The following is a 21020-nucleotide window of genomic DNA, read 5'->3' as shown; positions in this document are numbered from 1 at the left end:
AGTCTGAAATTGTGTTTTCTCTTGTAAATGTATTTGTATTTTTACGTTTTATGGAATGGTGCAATATATGTTGAAGTGATTTTATGGAGCATATGTAATGTATCAATGCAATTTTTGTATTAATTCATTGGTTTTTATGTGATTTTAATTAAAGAAATATGTTGTACTGCTTTAGTTGATGTGTTAGATTTTTTATTTTACTGGGCTCATTCAAGTTGAGATATTTTACCCTACGAATGTGAAGGTCTAAATGTGTTACTTGCTTTGCATGCAGTTACAGTGTATATATCATTTAGGTCTATTCCAAAGGGAACTGGTTTGTAACTTGTGAAGAGTACCTCATCCCTGTGGTCAGAAAGGGGTCTCTCTCTGTAATATACACATCGGAGCAGTAATGTCAACAATCAAGTCCCTTGCAAGTTTGTGTTCATTTCCTGGGGAGCGGCACGGACTGGGACAAGATTGAGACCGGCGTCCCCCGAAGTGTGTGCATTGCTCTTGTGTTGCGAGGGTTTTTCTATTAGGGAGACTCCCTAGTAGGTGTGCTGTTCCGCTGCTGGCCTCAGCTCTTGCTAGTGGGACAGTCATGACGGGAGGATCCCTGTCGTTAGGGGGGCGTTTGTGTAGAAATTGAGTTATAAGGCCTGCTGTTGGATTCTTTAGAAAGGACTTTAAGGCAGGGACTGCGTTCTTTGTGCTCTTTAGATTTCTGGGTGATAATTGAGTCGAAAGAGTTGTCTTTGCCGAAGCAGTTTCTTGGTGCTGAGGAGGCTTTCTTTTGGTCATCCTGCAATTGGGCGGGCTCGGTTGATGGTGGCTGTAGGAAACCACGGCAGACGAGTCCCTCCTCCTTAGGACCTGCACTGTGCAGTTTACAAAGCCCTGGATTCTAATGGGGCAGCAGGGTGAACTTTAGGGCAGCTGATTTCTCCTTGTTACTGCCCCAGCTGGCCACCACCACCACTATGATCCTGGAGGCGGTCTGATGATTCAAAACTGGATTCAAATATCAAGTGCCAAATGCCAAGGATTGGGCCTCACACCCACAGCTGGTATGCAGCCTCACCACCTCAGCTTTCTGCAGCCAAAGCCCCCTACAGCAGGCAGCTTTCTGCAGCCACAGCCCCCTATAACAGGTCAGCTGCAACTGCGGCCGCTCACCCACGGTGCCACAGCTGGTAATGACCCGATGGTCTGTGAGTCAGCAGTGGGGAATGAGCTGAGCTGGAAGCTGTTGCGCCCCTGCCCGGGTGTTTACATCTAGGAGGGGCCGGGGTCAGGGTCAGTGTCTAAGGGAGCAGGCTCTGATTCGGGAAGCAAAGCGGTCCTCTCCCTCAGCCGCGCTTCCCCCAGAGTCCGCCGCTCGTTACCTCCGTGACACCTCTCAGCTGTCTCCAGCTGTCTCCACTGGGCGCCGGGATCTAGAATCAGGGAGTTGTCTTTCCTCGCAGCGTAGGTCCTTTGCTCCAAGCCACGGCCACCAGCAGCCCCTCTGCTGGTACGAGCACCAGGGTGAGCTCTCCTACGACAAAGGGTCTAGGACCGGGGGGCCGAGGCCCGGAGGCATAGGCGGTTAAGTTTGGGGGCCGGGGGCTTAGGCGAGCAGGTTCGGCATCTGCGGCATCAGCAGCCAAGCTGCGGCTACAACGAAGAACAATTTGCAGTCTTAAACTTTGTACTTCCCTCAATAAGATCACTACTTACAGAGCATTTTCGCAGCCTCCTATGGTGGTGGGTTAAGAAGTCATGTAAACGTTGCCATTTTACAAACACAAGATAATAATTATCTAAGGTGGCTATGCCACCAACCACATCAGCTTAGATTGTAAATAGGGGACTGGGGAAAGCAACATTCGGAAGATTTACTAGCGGTGAAACCCATCCATCTGTGACACGCCATATGGAGAAAAGAGGAGACCAAGTTTACAAACGCAATCCTTAAGGATTGATTAAGATTAGTCAAAGCATTGAGAATCCAATGGCTCTCGTACATTCCTAATGAGATGGCTCAGTTCAATGATCCCTCATTGTTAGAGGAACCGACAACATAATGTATTTTAGTAGGAGAGAACTGAAGCTTTCACTTCTTAATAACAAGGTAAACGCTAGATGTGCTACAGTTACTTTTAAGCCCTCAGTGATAAGATACTTGTCTGTAGCCCAAAATGAGGGCTTACAAAAGTATCTTTTAACCACATATATCACTCAACATTGTTTTGTTCTGACATATCTAAGCCTGGGTATAGCCCATGTATTGGTGGTGGCTTTCCCAAACATTAAGCAATAGCCAGATGTGGCAGAAAAATGCCCATGTGATGATAGCAGATCATCTCAAGGCACAAAACACTTTATGTTATTTTGAAGTCTCTATATCGATATTTGAACATTTTGATCTAAAACCACTATTTTTGGCAAAAAAAACATCTGGAATTAATAGGAATCTTATTTGTACCTACGTTCTCTGGAGGACTCCAATATGACTTTTAGCCCAATGAGACTCGTTTTAATGCATAGAATCCTAATATCACTTTATAACAAATTTGTTGAAATAACACTCTACTACCGCAGACATGGCACCACCATCATTATGAATTTACTTAAAGGTGTAATTTATGAATTGGGTTACTTTTAGTATTTTACTGTTAGTGTTTTAGTATGTCTTATGTGATGCGGTCTTGATGATGTATTTTATTAATCATGGAACTGTTGTATACTTCTATGGTTTTATTTTAATCCAAATAAAAACAATTGAAAAGAAAAAGTATACTTAACGTAATGGTTCTATTACAGAAGAACATTTTGCCATGTTCTGATCTTCTAAAATCTACTTTGAAAAGGACTAGAAAAAAAAGTATGGATATGAATATGTGGCACGTCCATACAATGTTTATGTTGATGGAATGGTTTAGAAGACGTCATATTTAGTCTTGTACACAAGCACAGAGACGGCTCGAACTTAAGTAACGCCTCAGGCTCAAACCCATGTAACATCAGTGACATGCCTACTTGCTCCTTGCTGATATTGCCTTCATATGCGCCAACGCTCCTACCTGCCACACCCTTGCCTGCCATAGTCCCCCTGTGCTCCACTAAGCGAACGTACCTACTGTTTGCCTTCAGAGTACAAATGTTACTTAGAGTTCTCTCTTTATATCATGCATTACCTCTGGCGTACCACCATGTGCACAATGTTGACTATTACCTATGACATAAGGTGTAAATTCCTGATATAACCAATGTAGCCTTCCCTTAACCTCCCAAAATTGTGTATCACTGGCACGTGCACGTTGTATTGTATTGTAAGGGTCTGAAAAGCTCAATAAAAATATTTAGCAAAATAAATTAGACTAGGTATTGTTCACTTTGGTATGATAGTTACCGATAATGTGGCTTATGCACAACGAAACATAACATCACTACTGCTTTCTTTACTGCAAAAGACATCCTGCCAACTATTGGGGATTGCCAAAGTCTGTGCCAATGATGCATAAAAAGAAGTAAGTGGAAGGAAGAAGTAAATCAGTAAGTGGACTAAAAAAATGTGTTAAGTGGAATGCACAGCCGTTCCTACAAGCTTCCCACCATTGTTTGAAAAAGAGATTTCCATATTAGATATAACCTTATAAATCAGAAGCCCAGAGAGCTGTTGCCACAACCAGTGGAAAGCTGACCTTTGAGCATGGTGGAATGAGGAGACGCTCATTAGCCTAACTGTCCTCTACATTTCACTTAAGTGGGACATTCAGTTGCACTGTGTTTAGACAATGTGAGTATCAGAACATCAAGCAGCAGCGAACATAACAGAAATAGTGGTAGGAACTCTACAAAAATAATTTTAGACAATGGCTCATTTGCACTGTAACAGATAACGGGACAATCATTAAAAGAAGTTTTAACAGTAAAGAAAATCCATGCTCAAGTTTTTCTTGCCACAATCTAATTTTAGGAATTCAGAAGCGCTATAACATTTCAGCGTGATGGCACTGCATGTGCCTTGTTTAAGTCGTCAATTGCAGCTGGCCAATATAGAGGTGGTGGTAGGTAAGCCAAGTGTACCCAATAGACCCATTATCTGAATTACCACCTTTTGGAAGGTTAGGGGTCATCATATGATACGACTTAGCACTTACACAGTCTTCGTAGCAGACAGAAAGGAATAGCATTTAAAGTCAAAAGAGAATGACAAGACATGATGAGAACATGGCATCAGTACCTGAACCAGTGGGATCATTTTCAGATTGCCTAGCAGGTGATTCACACCAATGTTTCAGGCTTCACACCAACAGTGAATCTTCGATTGTGTAAGGTGCTGGTTCGTGCTCCAAGTGATTGTCCCAAAGCAGAATAATAAAATACTATAACAACACACCTAAAAGCCACATATGGCTGATCTGAAACACGACTGTTGCTCGATATCTGTTCATTCCTTGGTCTGTCTAAAGATTAGCTACTCTATAATGTAACTTTCGGAACTGGAAGCAGCCTTTCGTGCTCTAAACTTTACCAGAACTGCATGTAAATAAATAATTATCTCCGTTTGCTAGAAAGAGCATCCAAAAACTAACCAATAATTTCAAATGTAGCTACAAATGTTCTTGTACAATCCAGCAATTACTATTCCCCGGAGGGGATGTTTAAAAGCAGTGGCACTGTTAGAGTGCCTGCGCAACTACTTGAAAAGCTGATGACATGCTAGTTTTTTCTGTGTTATCTTGAAGTTATTGAATGCGTAAAACATAATTTCATAGTCTAATGTTTATCTAGCCCTAAAATGGAAAAAAACATGTTTGAATGTTTTGATGCTAAGGATGTGGCAATGAAATCCTACCTGGAGTACTACTAGCCTAAACATCTAAACTGCAAGTCTGAATCTTTCCGAATAGCAAAGACAGCTGTCCATGTTTCGCTTTTTCTGACCCAACGTGTTTTTACCTGTGGTGAACTGAGCAATCTCTATTTCCACTGGACGTAATATAGGATTTCGGTAGATATTCACCAGCTGAGCTATAGTCAAGCGTGACGACTGCTACCTCAGGCCTGCTTATGGGGGAACTAAAAATGGTTGGTGCATAATCAACACAAGGACTGACCCATACGCCCTGTACGGAACACGTGTCAACTCAGTAAAAGAAATAAGCAGCAGGCCCGAGGGAACAATTTTTTCAAAAGATCTACTACACAATGGTACCTGATCCAGTGTAAGTACGGTACTATATCAACAAATGAAATACTAAGCCCACAAATTATTTTTAAAGCATCGTGACATCACGAAGCAGCAGTGCAGACAGCAAGCTGCAAAACGTACTCAGTGAAAAACAATGTATTTACCTATATACATCCGTAACAACACGAGGTATCCATAGTACGTTTCAACATTAGCAGGAGTATATCCACATTTTGAAAGTTAGTTGACTGGACACCCCCATGGATTTTCGACGTTTCGACACAAAGCAAACTAACCCACTGGTCTCATCAGGACAGCACAGACTGACTGATATCCTTAAGCAGAAGCACCACTACAGCTGGTCTGGTGAGTATCGGATAGCCATTGTTTCTGTGCAGGAAGGCTCAATGCTTCGGAATGGAGCCTTTGGCAAGCAACCATTATATGGACTGTACTTGTGACTCTAATTCCTGGCTGCTTGATGGCTGTTTATCCTCATAACCCAGATCCCACCTGTCATGGGTAGTACCTCCTATTCCCACTCCTGAAGATAATTTTCTATGTTTACCTACCAGATACTGGCCTCAAACGTTTTAAGCAAGGGTGCAGCATTTACCTGTGTTATCACTTATTTCAATTGTGAACTGAGATTATCTCTTTGTCTCCACATGACTTGTGAAGCTCCAGATCAGTTCCTTGAAGGGTTATGGGAGTGTGGCGACTGAAGGGAGTGTGGCGACTGAAGGGCGTGAGAGAAGGCAGAGATGGAGAACAGGTAGTTGGCGTAAGCGAGGGAGACGGTTCACTGACAGTGTTTTTCTGCCATGAGGAAACAATGCTGGAGTGAGAGGACGTGTTCCTGTAGCACCTATCCTCTCTGAGCTTTCCATGGTTAGCAATTATCACATTGAACCCAGGTAAGAAGCGACCATCTGCAACAGACTATGGGGGGAAGGGGAGTCTGGGCCAACAAAAAAATAATGACTGGGGCTTGTTAGCCATGCTCGAACTGCGAGAGCCTGGGGGGAATGTTACAGTGCCCCTATGAAATGAGTGACAAAGAGAAGGGAACAAGGACAGGACAGCTCTGGGATATTAAAGGAAACTCTTTCACCTTTTGACTCCACTCACTAATGCCAGGTGCTGCCTACTTTCTTAAAGAAACTTGAAGAGGTACTGGGTCAATTAAGTCTATAGTAGGCAGGTGAAAAACATAAATAACATAATAAAAAGTCATCTTAGCACTAAAACAAAGCATAGGGAACTGTAAAATATGCACCATACTGTAATGTACTGTAAACAAATACGCTCAAACCAATTGTTTGATTAGTTTAAAATTGTCTGTTTTAATGTACCCACCAAGCATATATCTAGCGTTTTAAAATACTACCACTTCAAGTCCCTTAAGAGTTGAGGTACCCCTTAATACGGTATTATCACATTATATATGTGTGCTGTTTATGTGTAGGTTAAAACCAAAAGGAAGCTTCGGAAGGCACAAAAAAAAACACACAGAACATGAGCACAAGCCTCTGAGAACCCGGAGTTCAAAGTTGCTCTGTTGACAGACACAAATGTTGAAAGACATGAATGTTAAAAGTAGTTTATATATGAACATGAACGTATATTTACATTATATATCTATTGAAGTGTGTAGCTCAGCTTTAACTGGAAAATAGACTGATTCTAGATTGTGACCTCTCTGCTTATGACGAAGAGATAGTTTTAAGCATAATTAGTTCCCCACTTGTGTATAGAGCATGTAACCTACTTTCTGGGTTCAGGGTAGAGCTGCTTGGGTATCTGGCACTGGTTGGTGTCATAAAACATGAATACATGTGTAGGTTATTCGAGGTTCAAAGGACTAGGAAACACTGGTTTATTCCAGTTCCTTTTCATTGGAAACTGGGTATATGGGTCAGATCACCCAATGGGCTGCAGAAAATATCCAACCCTAATGCAGCTCATATGGCATGAGCTCCCACAACATGTTCATTGTGACGGGATAGGTTCTACTTCATACTAAATAGAAACCACAACTAGGATTTTCAATTTAAGCCCAAACTGATAAGTCGAAAGTACGATCACTCCAATAGGGTGTGGGAAACAACTGTCCTAGAATTTTGCACTGCACCATGGCATCTTTACTGAAAGTCCCCTTCTATATAAAACTGGTTGCATTTTATTAAGCCCTAAACAGTCCAGGATAACCACACTTCTGTGAGCTGTGTCCAGCAGGGATTCTGATCAATTATGCCCTGTGCAGTTTTACTCACCTGAATGTCCCTACCGTGAACCAGGAGCAACACCAATTTCCATGTTTCCAGCGAATGCCACTGGAACAAACTAAAGTGTATGTGTCATGGTCCAGAACCCTGCTTCAGTAGTGCAAGTAGCAAGGAAAAAATAATACAAATTAAACTTATCCTGAAAGTAGTGATTTAACAAAATCAAAGATACACATACAAAACTGGAATATGGAGTGCTAGGGCCAATTAAAGCTGACCATTAGGAGACAAGTTACGCAATAGAACCAATAAAAAGATAAGAGTAATGGTGATCGATATGTACTCTAAAGGAAAAGGAAAAGTATTTTTTTTATGTAAAAAAAGAGTTTAAACGGAGCGAACACAAGAGATTACATTATGCTAAATTAAGACATTGGGTGTTACATCTGACCATAAAGACTCTAAGGCACGAAACCTATGTCTTGGGTTCCAAAGAGGTAATTGTGACTCTATATCAATTACTTATAATTGAGACACTAACACCTGTTCTCACATAGCAAAGTGGCAAGCGCTGATTGGAAGGAAACTCACAGAGAGTCAATGGATCTACTTACGGGAAGATCGGCAAGATCTGCACAAAACCTCACATAGTGTTTAAGGTAAAGAGTCTGGTTACAAGCTTTTATATGATTGGTTTATGCATCCAGCAAAAACGCATAAAATCTATCAAACGAGTCGACTGTATTGGATAGAGTAGAGTGGGCATATGATTCTCATTTGGTGGGTGGGTTCGAAGATATAAATCTTTTAGTTGCTGAAGAGCGTACGATTCATAGTAGGATATTCCAGACGGTGCAACATTCATCCTTTTTGGGGTGAACCTCCAGGATTAGTTACTGAAGAGCTTACGATTCATAGTAGGATATCCCAGACGGTGCAATACTCATCCTTTTGGGGGTGAACCTCCAGGAATGGCAATACCAATCTAAGGGAGAAAAGCTTGTGCTTTGGAACTGTTTGGGTGCAACGAAAACTACAGTGGCAACCTGTTGGAAAAAGAAGGACCCACCAGATATCAATCAATGGCATGCTAGGCTTTGGCATCTTATGGCCACGGAAAAACGTCTTGCAACATGCTTGACGATACCAAAGAGTGTGCTTAATTGGGAGCCTCCAGTAGCAGGACACCCAAAGAGGACCTATTCACAAAAGCTTAAAGTCCTTAATGTCTTCGAATCTGGGGAGAGGAGAGGGAGGACCAGTACCCGAATCTGGGAAACGAGATAAACCACACTGCCATTTACCGTTGGAGACCTATTGTCAGAGTCAATATTCTTAAACACCTTGAGCCAGTCACAATGCTAGACATGAATCAGTATGATTGCTTCTTCCTTAGGAAGGGTAGTTTTGAGAGAGGGAGGGATAGTTCAGGTTTCACCAAAAGCCATAGATAAGAATTGTTCCCTGTACTGTTCGTGTAGACTTAATGCCGTATCATATGCATTTGTGTTGCAAAAAGAGACTGTTATGAGGAGCTACTTGGCTAATCTTTACATAGCTGAAGAAATTAAAACGCAATAGAATTATCTTGTTATAAAAAGACAAAAAGAGTTTTAGGACATATAATTCATATACACTTAGTCACTTAGGGAGACAACTTAATTTGTTTAAAAAACTAATTATGGAATCCAATACATCAGATTTATTCTGAAAATTTCTCAATACTTTATCTGAGGTGAAGAATACTATATTTTATTTATTTTGATACAGTAAGAAACTCTAACTTGCCCAACATGTTTCACAACTTATTGTTGTTCACGTCCTCTTGGCCTTCTTGGTTTAAACCAGAAGTGTTTATATGAACAAATATTCCTTTCTAGACATCACATATTCCAATAAATCAGATATATTGGATTAACATGAAAGTATACTTTTGTTATAGTTTTCCCAGGAACAATTTTAACAGTATAGCATGGATGTAGACCTGTTTTAATAAAGATGAAGTTAATATTCAGTCCGCATGTTGAGGAACGATAACCTCCACCATATTTCAGCATTCCTCATGGGCTGAAACTTCTCCCAATTCTCGGCTTATGCTTTTTGCATACAATAGATGCAATTTATTACAACTGAGTGAGAGCTGTCAAATGACAGGCTTAGGTCTAAAACAAGGAAGACTGGCGAGATTACAACAGCCTGACCCTTCTTAAAGGTTTATCAACATATTTCTGAATGCATGGCAGTCTGACTCCTAAATGTTTTCAAGCAAACCACTGGAGACTAATTACACACTTTTCAGACTATGTGCAACTCACAAAAAAACATATTTGTATTCCAGAAAGGCCAACTACACCTTTCATGCTTCCAGTTTTTCAATATCATCAAAAGGGTAACCCTTGATTCTCGTCATGTGTTTGTGCAGTGCTCACTCAATCTTCTCTGGTCAATGAAATCAGAACCATAGATGTGGGTAATAATCACATCTCATGATGTATTAAATAGAAAATGTGTGCTATACAAAAAACTAATATTGTTATATTAAAGTAAGAGGTCTAACATATTCTGCAGTATAATAATGCAAACAGCTGTAAGACTCAGTTGTCACACTTAAATGGTCAAAAATCCCACTATTCTGAGCAAGCCAACAAGCAATTTTGAACCACAGAAATGCAAAAGTCCAGACATCATAATATTGTGGACACCGTATGGCACTGCATACCTTCCAAATAGAGGTTGGTACTATAAAACGGTGCCTGTTTAAATTAGAGGTGGGCAACCCAAGCAAGGCTCAAGCAGAATATCTAGCTCTGTCCTTATACCATGGGGACTAGCAAGCCAAAACAGTGCCACTCAAGATTCCCAGGCACTTCCCTTTCCCTCCTTAAAGTGATATTTGAGTTTATTGAACCAACTGTATTAATGTAGGTGTTCAAATAAATGAGCACAAAGCATTGGTCCTTGTTTGCCCTCCTTAGTGGTCAATCTTTCACCAGCTGCAGTACACCCTCTGTACCGAATGATCCTTAGTGGATACTGAACCTCCCACACACAGTCATACCGACACTGCAAACCACGAGAACGGGTCATCATCTTATCACATGGCGTTACAGGGCAATGAGGGAACATACAGGGACCCCACTTACGTCACTCAGAGACACATGGGACACAGATAGAAATCAACAAGGGTTTGCCCAACTAACCCCACTATACCTGAGCATGTACAAGCGAAACAACAGAAGAACCTCAACACAGTGAAAACTCAAATTAGTCACTGGTCTAATTGAATACTTAAGCCTCTCTTCCAAATGTTTGAAGTACATATGGATGTTTCCCTAGTTACACATCGAGCCCAGTATGAGACGTAATCGAACAAAAGTTGTTGACACGTTTCGGCCCTTTTAATACGGGCCTCTTCAGGACAATGAAAGAACTGGAGTACAAAAACAATGACGGAGGTGCTTGGGCCGATATAGGTGAAGGCACCATCCACTATGGTTTATGCATATGTCCCTCCGTGGAAGGAGGATAAACTGATCCTCAGAAAGAAAAATGTCCAAAGAGATACTGGACTGGATATGTAACTAGGGATATAGCCCCATGTACCCCAAACATTTGGAAGACAGGACAAAGTATTCGATTGTTACACTGTTTCGTGAATTTATGTATTTGCATTATTTATGTTTTGAGTGCCCTTTGTATTTATATCTTTGTACTTTTGTTTATATTGTGATATATATATATATATATATGTTTTTAGATCTCCTTTTAAATCTTTTTATTGACAATTTTTACATAATAATATGTTTTAGATCTAAAGTGAATAGAACGAAGGTCTGGAGCTGGCTTAAGAATAAATAAATCATATAGTGTCATGCAAAGACAATTAGACAAGTGACTAATCTGAGTTTTCACTTTGATGAGGTTTCGTTTTGTAAGTTGTGCCCACATTACACCTTCTTCTGTTGGTTCATTTGAATGGGATATAGCCCTCGAAATTCCCACATCAAGTCTTTCGCACTGCTGGATTTCAGACTATATAGTTCCCCCTACCCTATAGGGCATACTTCATGCTGCACCAGCTCAACGGCTTCTTCCCCATGGCCTGCCTCAGATGCCTGTGCTGCCATGAGCTTTCTGCAGACCTCCAGCACATGCTTTGGTCCAGCCCTATCCTCTCCACATACTAGCAGGCAAAATGCGAGACGCTCCACAAGGTGAAGGAGCTTCTGTACATAGGAACCTGGGAGGCCAGCACCCTGGCGTATTCAAACATGGAAAGCACGTTGTGGTTAGGGCACGCCTTGCATTGCTACTCGCTATGCGTGCTATCACACTCAAGTGGCAATCGCCCCAGCCCCCCAGGTTGGAGGCTTGGTACGGGGGAGTGCATCAGTGGGAAGAGCCGAGGGAGAGGTCTTACGCTTTGAGGCGTTCCAGCTTATCTGCAGGCACCCCATCTCCCCTGCATGGGAAACCCTCCTCAACCACTTCCTCAGCCTCACTCAAGATGACACTCTGCCCCTATGAATCCTGCAAACATAGCCCTTCAGAAATCTGAGCCCTTCTCCTATGTCTGGGCTCCTGTGACACGCCCACCTCTGGGGGCTCTTTCTCTTTCCCTAACCCTGCCTCTGCCGGCATAACTAAGCCCTATAAGAGCCCCACGCCATCTACAACCCACGTCAAGCAGCGCCATGGTCTCCAACCCGCTTCCCAGCCCTTTCCCAACTTGGTGTCCTCATCTCGACATAAGGTCTGTACATGCTACCATTGAACCACGTGTGTGACCAAGAGGCATCCTTGGCCCTCCCCATTGCACACAGAGGTACACGTTTTGGACCCCTCATCCTCCTGTATTCAGCAGAATTCACATGGACACTCTATATAACTCTTGACCTGTCACTGTGTTTATTGTTGAATGTTGGAAAACCAAATAAAAATATTTGTTAAAAAATAAAAAGCATTGCTCTTTGATGGCAAAATGAAAAAAAGGCACAAAATAGTCACTGAGGGGTCGATTCGAGGGACTCCCTATTTTGTCAAAGTTTGTTATGGTATGAAAATCACTACAATTCACTGTGCCTCATTTCGATGAAGTGTCAAATTTGAAATCAGCTTAAAGGAATTCAGCTGAAATTGAGTGTTATATTTAAGTATGGCTATTATGATCATAATGTCGCTCCACATGCAATATTGGCTTTATATATACCGAGTACATGACTGACTGATCTCCTGGTTCACTCATGAGAGCGATGTCGGGGTGTTAAAGGTAGGGAAAATGTCATGTCGAAAGTACCTTTTTAACAAATGTTTATGCAGTGGCATATTCAAATGGACAAAAATAAAAATATGAGATTTTCAATTTGAGAGTATTATTCTATATTTATACTTACATCAATATGACTACCTGGTTTCTGTAGTCCTTTCTTAGTGTTCCTACCTTCTCTATCTCCCATAGTACCTTTGTGTGTTCTATCTGTGGTGTGGAGGATTCCAGCCCTGGCAGTTGGTCTGGTCAGCTGTGGGGTTTTACTGCTCTGCTGTCTAACTTAATAAAAAATATCTTAACTACCTGAAGACGTGTCCTGGTACCTACTTAATTCTATTTACAACAAGTATCATATTTTTACATGACGTTTGCTGTGTCATTTTCACGACAAATCTTTTTAATGGATCAGCTCGGTTCGCGATAAGCTTTCCCCATCAATGTCCTTGCGGGTGTCAAGTCAAGCTCTACTGCTAAGTGTCATGTCATGCCTAAAACTTTGAGGACAGCTATGGAGTTTTAGCCTACATGACTTTGATTTCTGTCACTAGTAGTATGTGTTTTTTTATATTAAGTATGGACAGAGAAATCGCAGAACTGAAAGTGCTGCTGACTAAAAAACTAGGATGAGCGAAAAGTAGCACCCATGACATGGGATCACTTGATAAGCGACTAATAGTAATTTGCCTCTTGTAAGTATAAAATACTGGGCCGGGCTGTGCACACCTATTTATTTGCGTGTCCCTGCACCCCCTGAGAGCAGGGCACCGGCTTCCCTTTCACATTAATCGTGCAGAAAAAAAGACCGGAAACTCTGTTACTCGCTTCTTGACAGAGGTACATTTATCATAAAATATACCTGTTGGGTGTCCCGACTGCCGTCTCTTGACGGGTCCTACTTTCACTGGATTACTTTTGCCCCCGATCAGCGGGCGAAATCAGACCTGACAAAGCTGGAACACCCCTGTCCCCCATGAAAACGGAACAGGTGTGGATGAGCAGACTTCCGCCTACGAGAGCCACCCGGCCCGCACATTGCGTCACGACTCAGGAGTATGTCGCTTCCTGTTGCTGCTTCCAGCACTTCTTCGGAAACACCATAGCTGTGCTAGGCAGACTTCCGCGGACGAGAGCCACCCGACCTGTATACGGCGTCACGATCCATGAGTGCGTCGCCTCAAGGAGTCTCCTGCACCACTCCTTCCAGTGCCTAGCCGACTGGCGACACGTCCAGCTGTCACGAGGACGGTGCTTGTGACGTATCCCCCTCTCTGCTCCTATCTTTGGTTTTAAGGGGTTTGACTCTTCATCATTCACCGCTTCCAGTTCGGGCTGGGTAGGCCGTTCAATAGTGCTCGGCGGGCCCTATTTATTTAATGCGATTTTATATAGCGCGAACATTATCAGAAGGTGTAATCCTGGGATTGAACCAAATAAACTTTTGGGAAGAACGAGCTCGCTCAATTTATATTTTTCTAGAATTTGTAAGGCGCTTATTTTGAATTCATTTTTCTTTAGTGTTCATCGTTAGGCTTAAACAAAAATGGCGATGCGTGGGTTTCTGAACATCTACAATTATTATTCGCTATAAACCCTACTCAGTTGTGTGGGAGCCGAACCCACACAACGGATCCCCAATAATGTATCTCAATATTTTTTTTAATTCGGCTCCAGTTCTCGTTGTTCTAAGTAAGAGATTACCCTCCTTTTAGGTAAACTCCGTACTCGAAGTAGTTTAGGGAAAGCTTTATTGAATGACTAACACAGGTATTCTCGGGTCAAGCGCTCCGGGAACACGTCCAAACGCTTCAATCACCAGCTGTCGGTGTCAATATTCTGGAACGGAGAGCTGATGGCTAGAAAAGTGCCGGTGTCCCGGATAGGAAAAAAGAAACAGAACACAACACATCTTCCCCCCTTTTGAATTGTAACAAGGGGACAAAGTGCGTAAGGAATAGGGAGGGTGGGGGGAGGGGGAAAAGGACGCAAACAGGGAGTTACATATTCATTTGTTAATAACAGGGTTGGATTGGGATTAAAAATCGGCACGGGCGCGCTTAAAAAAATCGGCCTACATTTGCATAATGCCTTCCCTCAAATCACTTCTTCAGCGTAATTTTACATAAAAGGGGGAGAGGGGGGTGTTAAAAAAAAAATGCAGGCATCAGTTTACACTTGTGAAAAACACCTGAAAACAAGTGAGGCCACTTCTGCGCAGGCCCCCTGCCCCGCTCAGTATCCCTACATTAATGGGAGGCCCAGCGAGAGAAAAGGGGTGACACCTCTACCCGTTGCTGCTATACAGGAGGTAATGAGCGCCCATCTCCCTCCAGAAAGGCCACTCAGACACCCACTGGGCCGCTGGAGGTATAGTCGAACAACAGAGACACCGCCCAAATCAGCCCCCAGGCTGCTCAATCGCAGCCCTCAGATGAAACTCGGTCCCCGGCCCCTCGGGCATTGCCCGAATGCCCCCGTTACCAATCCGACGCTGGCAACATACTAATCACATACGTAGTCAGAAAGCTGTGTGGGTGGAACAACAGGTTCAATCAATCAATCAAAGCATTTATATAGCACGCTACTCACCCGGAGGGTCTCAAGGCGCTTGGGGAGGGGAGGTCCTCTACTGCTCGAACAGCCAGGTCTTGAGCTGCTTCCTGAAAGCGAGGTGGTCTTGGGTCAGGCGGAGGTGGGTCGGGAGGGAGTTCCACGTCTTGGCGGCCAGGTAGGAGAAGGACCTTCCTCCTGTGGTGGCTCTTCGGATGCGGGGGACGGTGGCGAGGGCGTGGTTGGTTGATCGAAGCTGGCGTGTGGGAGTGTAGAAGTTGAGGCGGTTGTTGAGGTATCTTGGGCCTTGGTTGTGTAGGGCTTTGTGTGCGTGGGTGAGGAGTCGGAATGTGATTCTCTTGTTGACCGGGAGCCAGTGCAGGTCTCTCAGGTGTCCGGAGATGTGGCTGTGTCGGGGGATGTCCAGGATGAGTCTTGCTGAGGCGTTCTGGATTCGCTGGAGTCTCTTCTGGAGTTTGGCAGTGGTTCCGGCGTAGAGGGATTTGCCGTAGTCCAGTCGGCTGGTGACGAGGGCCTGGGTGACCGTCTTCCTGGTCTCGGTGGGGATCCACCGGAAGATCTTACGTAGCATGCGCAGGATGTTGAAGCATGACGAGGAGACGGCGTTGACTTGTCTGGTCATGGAGAGGGAGGAGTCCAGGATGAAGCCCAGGTTGCGTGCGTGGTCTGTTGGTTTGGGTGCGCTGCCCAGGGCAGGGGGCCCCCAGGAGTCGTCCCAGGCGGAGGGCGAAGATCCCAAGATGAGGACTTCCGTCTTGTCTGAGTTCAGTTTTAGGCGGATGTTCATCATCCACTCGGCTACGTCTTTCATCCCCTCGTGTAGACTGGCTCTGGCGGTGACGGGGTCGTTGGTGAGGGAGAGGATCAGCTGGGTGTCGTCGGCGTAAGAGATGATGTTGAGGTTGTGTTGGCGTGCGATCGCCGCAAGGGGGCTCATGTAGACATTGAAGAGGGTGGGGCTGAGCGAGGAGCCTTGAGGAACGCCGCAGATGACTTTGGTGGCTTCTGATCTGAACGGGGGGAGGCGGACTCTCTGTGTCCTTCCGGCGAGGAAGGAGATGATCCATTCTAGTGCCTTCTCTTGGATTCCGACGCTGCCACACTATACTGGTATTGCTCGAACAGTGCACAGAAACGGAGTCCGTACTTATCTCTGAGCAGGTTGGAGATTCATGCGTGTTAGAGAAATCAATTTGAGAGCAAGGGTTTTTGGGGGCGCGTTCTTGTCCCCAGGAGCGTATAGTACTTAAACAATGTTGACAGGCCCACTATGTGCGAAGACCTCTCACACACCAACATGGTTGGTGTCATGCTTCATCATTGGGGTCCCAACCGGGTGGCCGAATGGCCCCCGGTTGTTCTACGACACCTGATTACAGCAGTGCTGGTGATGGTGCGTAAATGTGATGTGAAGTTCTACAGGTAAAAATACCTCTGAGAATCCTTGCCTTAATTTGATTATTGGCAGCTCAGGATATGAGTTAAAATATGTGTAATGCAACTAGTAAGGATTAAGTACCTATCAGTTAACTATGTGTGGTGCTCTACCTGTTTCAGCCCCGCTGAGTGATTAACGGGGCTTTCTTCAGGACCAAGAAGGTGATACGTGAGTGGCGAAAGGTGAATGAAGCCACGTGACAAAACCAATGTGGTACCTATACACGCGCTAAGGTGTGTGGTAAAAAGGGTGAAAAAAGTGTCAGCGTACTTACTGACACTTCAAATAAGCAAAAAATTCAATGCCATAAGCTTTTCAGCGTAAATCGGGGGGAGAGGCTCAACTCTCATCCGATTTGGAAAAGAAGAGTCCTCTGCCTGATAACCTGGATATGGTCCCCGCGGTCCCGGCTGGTGTGTGTATTCATGCATGTTACCAACTGTAGGTTGCACCACCCAATTACAATGTCCAAACAAAATAATTTTCCGAATGTCCGTCCAGTGTTGAAAGTACTCAAAATTCTTTATTCTTCATTGTATTTGAAAAATATACACCAAGCAGCCAAAGCGTTTCGTTCTATTAGAAGAACTTCATCAGGGCTGTAAAACACATTTAAAAACATATATATAATACAATATAATAAATATAAATAGATACACAAACATTTAATATAAATGCAAAGACAGGAGAACCATACTACAAAGGGAGTTATAGAATGCTTTTTTTCTACACTCCCAATCAACATAATTCAATATATATTCATAAAGTTGACTATAATCCTTTAGTTCATCAAAACAACTTGTGTATAAACAGATTCCTACTTGCTGAGCACCAGTCATGTCGCATGTCATCAAAAAACCTTCAGCTTGCCCTTTGACACCTGATCATTTATTACAACTCATCGTGGCAAAGACAACTCATTCATAATAATACAACCTGATGGCTAAACGTTTCCCGCCCCAAGTCTTAAATATTGAACTTAACAAAAAAAAATTGAAAAAGAAGATAAACATAAAGACTAGGAGACAACTATTACCCAGTCCAAACTTGTAATATGACACTCAATCATATAATTTTTTGATATTATGTAACCCTCATGATAAACAAAGCCACCACTATGTACTGTTGCAAAATTGCACCTACCAAATAAGATCTTTGCTTCTAAGTTGCGACCCCAGAGTAAACAAGGGGTCCTCTTGATCATTCCGCTAACTACTCCCAATAAATTCTCACCTCTGATATAATATCAACAGGCAAGGACAGAATATGTCTCATATCCCTAAAAATAGAGAAAATCGATCTATTAGACAGCAAAGACATTATGCTTTAGTTGATACATTTCATTCATGCATGTCAACAACATTGGGTTGCAACCATTCACCTTCAACCTTGTTATCAGAATCACTTACGTAGTCTCCTCCGGAGTTGAAAGTGTTGGTATCAATAGATCTGTGCAAATCACTAACAGAGCTGTCATGTCCTGAACTAACACCATTGTCTTGGGTTGTTAACACTAGCACAGTGCTGAAAAATGCCACACTCTACCATCACTGAGAAGGTCTGGGTTACAAAAGATTTTGCTCACAGAGAGCGGTTTTGAGAACTTGTTCTCTCCTTTGTTCGGGTGACCACTCCTTTTAACCCTTATCATGTACTTCTTTACTGCTAGGATTCCTGTCAAACCGTTTTTTGGAATTTGCCTGTGCCTCCTCAAGCCTACACTTCACATGGTCAGCAGACCAGTCCACTCTCCTGGCATCCGACAACCACCCCATATTGTCCTTTGACATGGGAGATCTGCCCCTCATGACCTAAAATGGACTGTGACCCGTGCAGCTGCAAGGTGTTATGCGATACACCCACAATGTTTTAGAATTTCTTGTTTCCATACCAGGTTGTTATTCTTGGCCAACTGCGTAATGCCCTTAATAACTCTTATTAACCCCTTCGCTGCTAGGCCTTTTCCCCTCCTGTGCTGAGCCCTTTTTTGGCAATTTGGGGTAGTGCGCGCTTAGGCCCCTGTAACTTTTTGACCACATAAGGTATCCACGCCAAATTTGCGTCCTTTTCTTCCAACATCATGTGGAATCCAAAGGTGCCCAGGGTTTCTGGATTCTCTTGGAGGGGTCCCAGAAAGTAACCAAAATATAGTGATTTTTTTGTTTTTTTCAGAAAAATTGGAAAAACGGGCTGCAAATGAAAGCCTCTGGGTTTTTCCCTAAAAACGTTATCAAAAAAGGGTTTGTGGGGCTGAAATCTCCATTTTCATAGCTTTTAGGGAATAACAGTCTTTTGTCAGAGAACCGACATTTTTCACACAGTATTGGCATTTTTCTGTGACATAGCCTATTTTTGCTATTTTTAGAGCTTTCTACCTCCTTCCAGTTAATGGTAGAAAAGAGTTTGAAAGCAATAATGGATCCTGGAATGCTGTACATTTTCGAAAAGTACACAAAATTCTGAATTCTGAAAGGGGTCATTTGTCTAAATCCATGAAGGTTTCTTTATAGAAACTAACAGTTAAATATCGAAAAAAATGAAAATTTGTTTAAAAAAACAGCCTTTTGTCTCAACGTTTTCACCTATAACTTTTTCTAATTTTGAGAACTCTTGGAAAGCAATATACCGTTATGTCCGTTAGACCTTCCTGGTTGTGGGGATATATAGGACTTGTAGTGTCACCAAGAACCCGACAAACCCAGATCCAAAAACTGAGGAGCAACTTGCAATGGTATTTTTTCATTTACCGGGTATAGAGCACTTTGTTTTGGAAAATGTATACATGGAAAAATCTGTATGAAAGTCACCTAGGTATTTCTGAATTGGGTACAAATTATAGAGTTCAGAAACAGTATATAATTGCTAATTTTCAAAATTGGGAATACTCATACTAGCATGAGAATTATTGGTCATTTTTCAAAAAAATATTTTTTTAAACACAATGTGTTTCATTGAAAGGGAGAAATGCATGAAAGCTCAATGGGTAATAACAGTTAATTTACAAATTTGAATTACCCCAATTCTCCCGATAAAAACGGTACCTCACTTGTGTGGGTTGGCCTTGTGCCTGCGACAGGAAACGGCGAAAAATGCAACGTGCTCACACCTAAATTTTGCAGTTACAAATTGACCCTTTTTTGGCAAAGTGCCTACCTGTAGTTTTGGCACCCTAGCTCTGCCGGCATCTAGGGAAACCTTGCAAACCTATACATTTTTGAAAAGTAGACACCCAGGGGAACTCAGGGTGGGGTGACTCCTCTGCCTACCCCCAGGTTTTGTTACCCAGAATCCCTTGCAAAGATAAGATTTTGACAAAAAAAACACATTTTCCTGACATTTCAGTGGTGGAAAGTTCTGGAATCTGCGTGGATCAACAAATTTCCACCCACCCAGCGTTCCCCCATGTCTCCCGGGAAAAATGGTACCTCACTTGCCTGGGTAGGCATAGTGGCTGCGACAGGAAACAGCGCAAAACGCAACATGGTCGCACCTCAATTTTCCTGTGAAATTTTGAGCTTCTTGGACAAAAAGACTACCTTTAGTTTTTGCGCCCTGGCTCTGCCAGCACCTAGGGAAACCTAGCAAACCTATACATTTTTGAAAAGTAGACACCCTGGGGAATTCAGGATGGGGTGACTCCTCTGCCTACCCCCAGGTTTTGTTACCCAGAATCCCTTGCAAAGCTAAGATTTTGACAAAAAAAACACATTTTCCTGACATTTCAGTGGTGGAAAGTTCTGGAATCTGCGTGGATCAACAAATTTCCACCCACCCAGCGTTCCCCCATGTCTCCCGGGAAAAATGGTACCTCACTTGCGTGGGTAGGTATAGTGGCTGCGACAGGAAACAGCGCAAAACGCAACATGGTCGCACCTTAATTTTCCTGTGAAATTTTGAGCTCTTTGGACAAAAAGACTACCTTTAGTTTTTGCGCCCTGGCTCTGCCTGCACCTAGGGAAACCTAGCAAACCTATACATTTTTGAAAAGTAGACACCCTGGGGAATTCAGGATGGGGTGACTCCTCTGCCTACCCCCAGGTTTTGTTACCCAGAATCCCTTGCAAAGCTAAGATTTTGACAAAAAAAACACATTTTCCTGACATTTCAGTGGTGGAAAGTTCTGGAATCTGCGTGGATCAACAAATTTCCACCCACCCAGCGTTCCCCCATGTCTCCCGGGAAAAATGGTACCTCACTTGCCTGGGTAGGCATAGTGGCTGCGACAGGAAACAGCGCAAAACGCAACATGGTCGCACCTCAATTTTCCTGTGAAATTTTGAGCTTCTTGGACAAAAAGACTACCTTTAGTTTTTGCGCCCTGGCTCTGCCAGCACCTAGGGAAACCTAGCAAAC

At 43.1% G+C, this 21020-nt stretch overlaps 1 protein-coding gene across 2 annotated transcripts in view; it reads right to left on the bottom strand.

Annotated features, from left to right (window-relative positions):
- RNF14 (ring finger protein 14) overlaps nt 1-13728 on the bottom strand; it is a 146230-nt gene extending 132502 nt beyond the window's left edge. Inside the window, exon 1 of one of the 2 annotated variants that reach the window (XM_086931639.1) lies at nt 13518-13728. The gene's annotated coding sequence lies outside the window, so the exon portion shown is untranslated. The remainder of the gene's footprint in view (nt 1-13517) is intronic. The other variant, XM_086931640.1, reaches the window with a different exon arrangement.
- Between the last annotated feature and the right edge of the window lie 7292 nt (nt 13729-21020).

Source organism: Lissotriton vulgaris, chromosome 7 (assembly GCF_964263255.1).
Source record: "Lissotriton vulgaris chromosome 7, aLisVul1.2, whole genome shotgun sequence".
Lineage (NCBI taxonomy): Eukaryota > Metazoa > Chordata > Amphibia > Caudata > Salamandridae > Lissotriton > Lissotriton vulgaris.
Note: the sequence above shows the minus strand (reverse complement) of the source record. Positions and strands in the feature narration are given on the sequence as shown.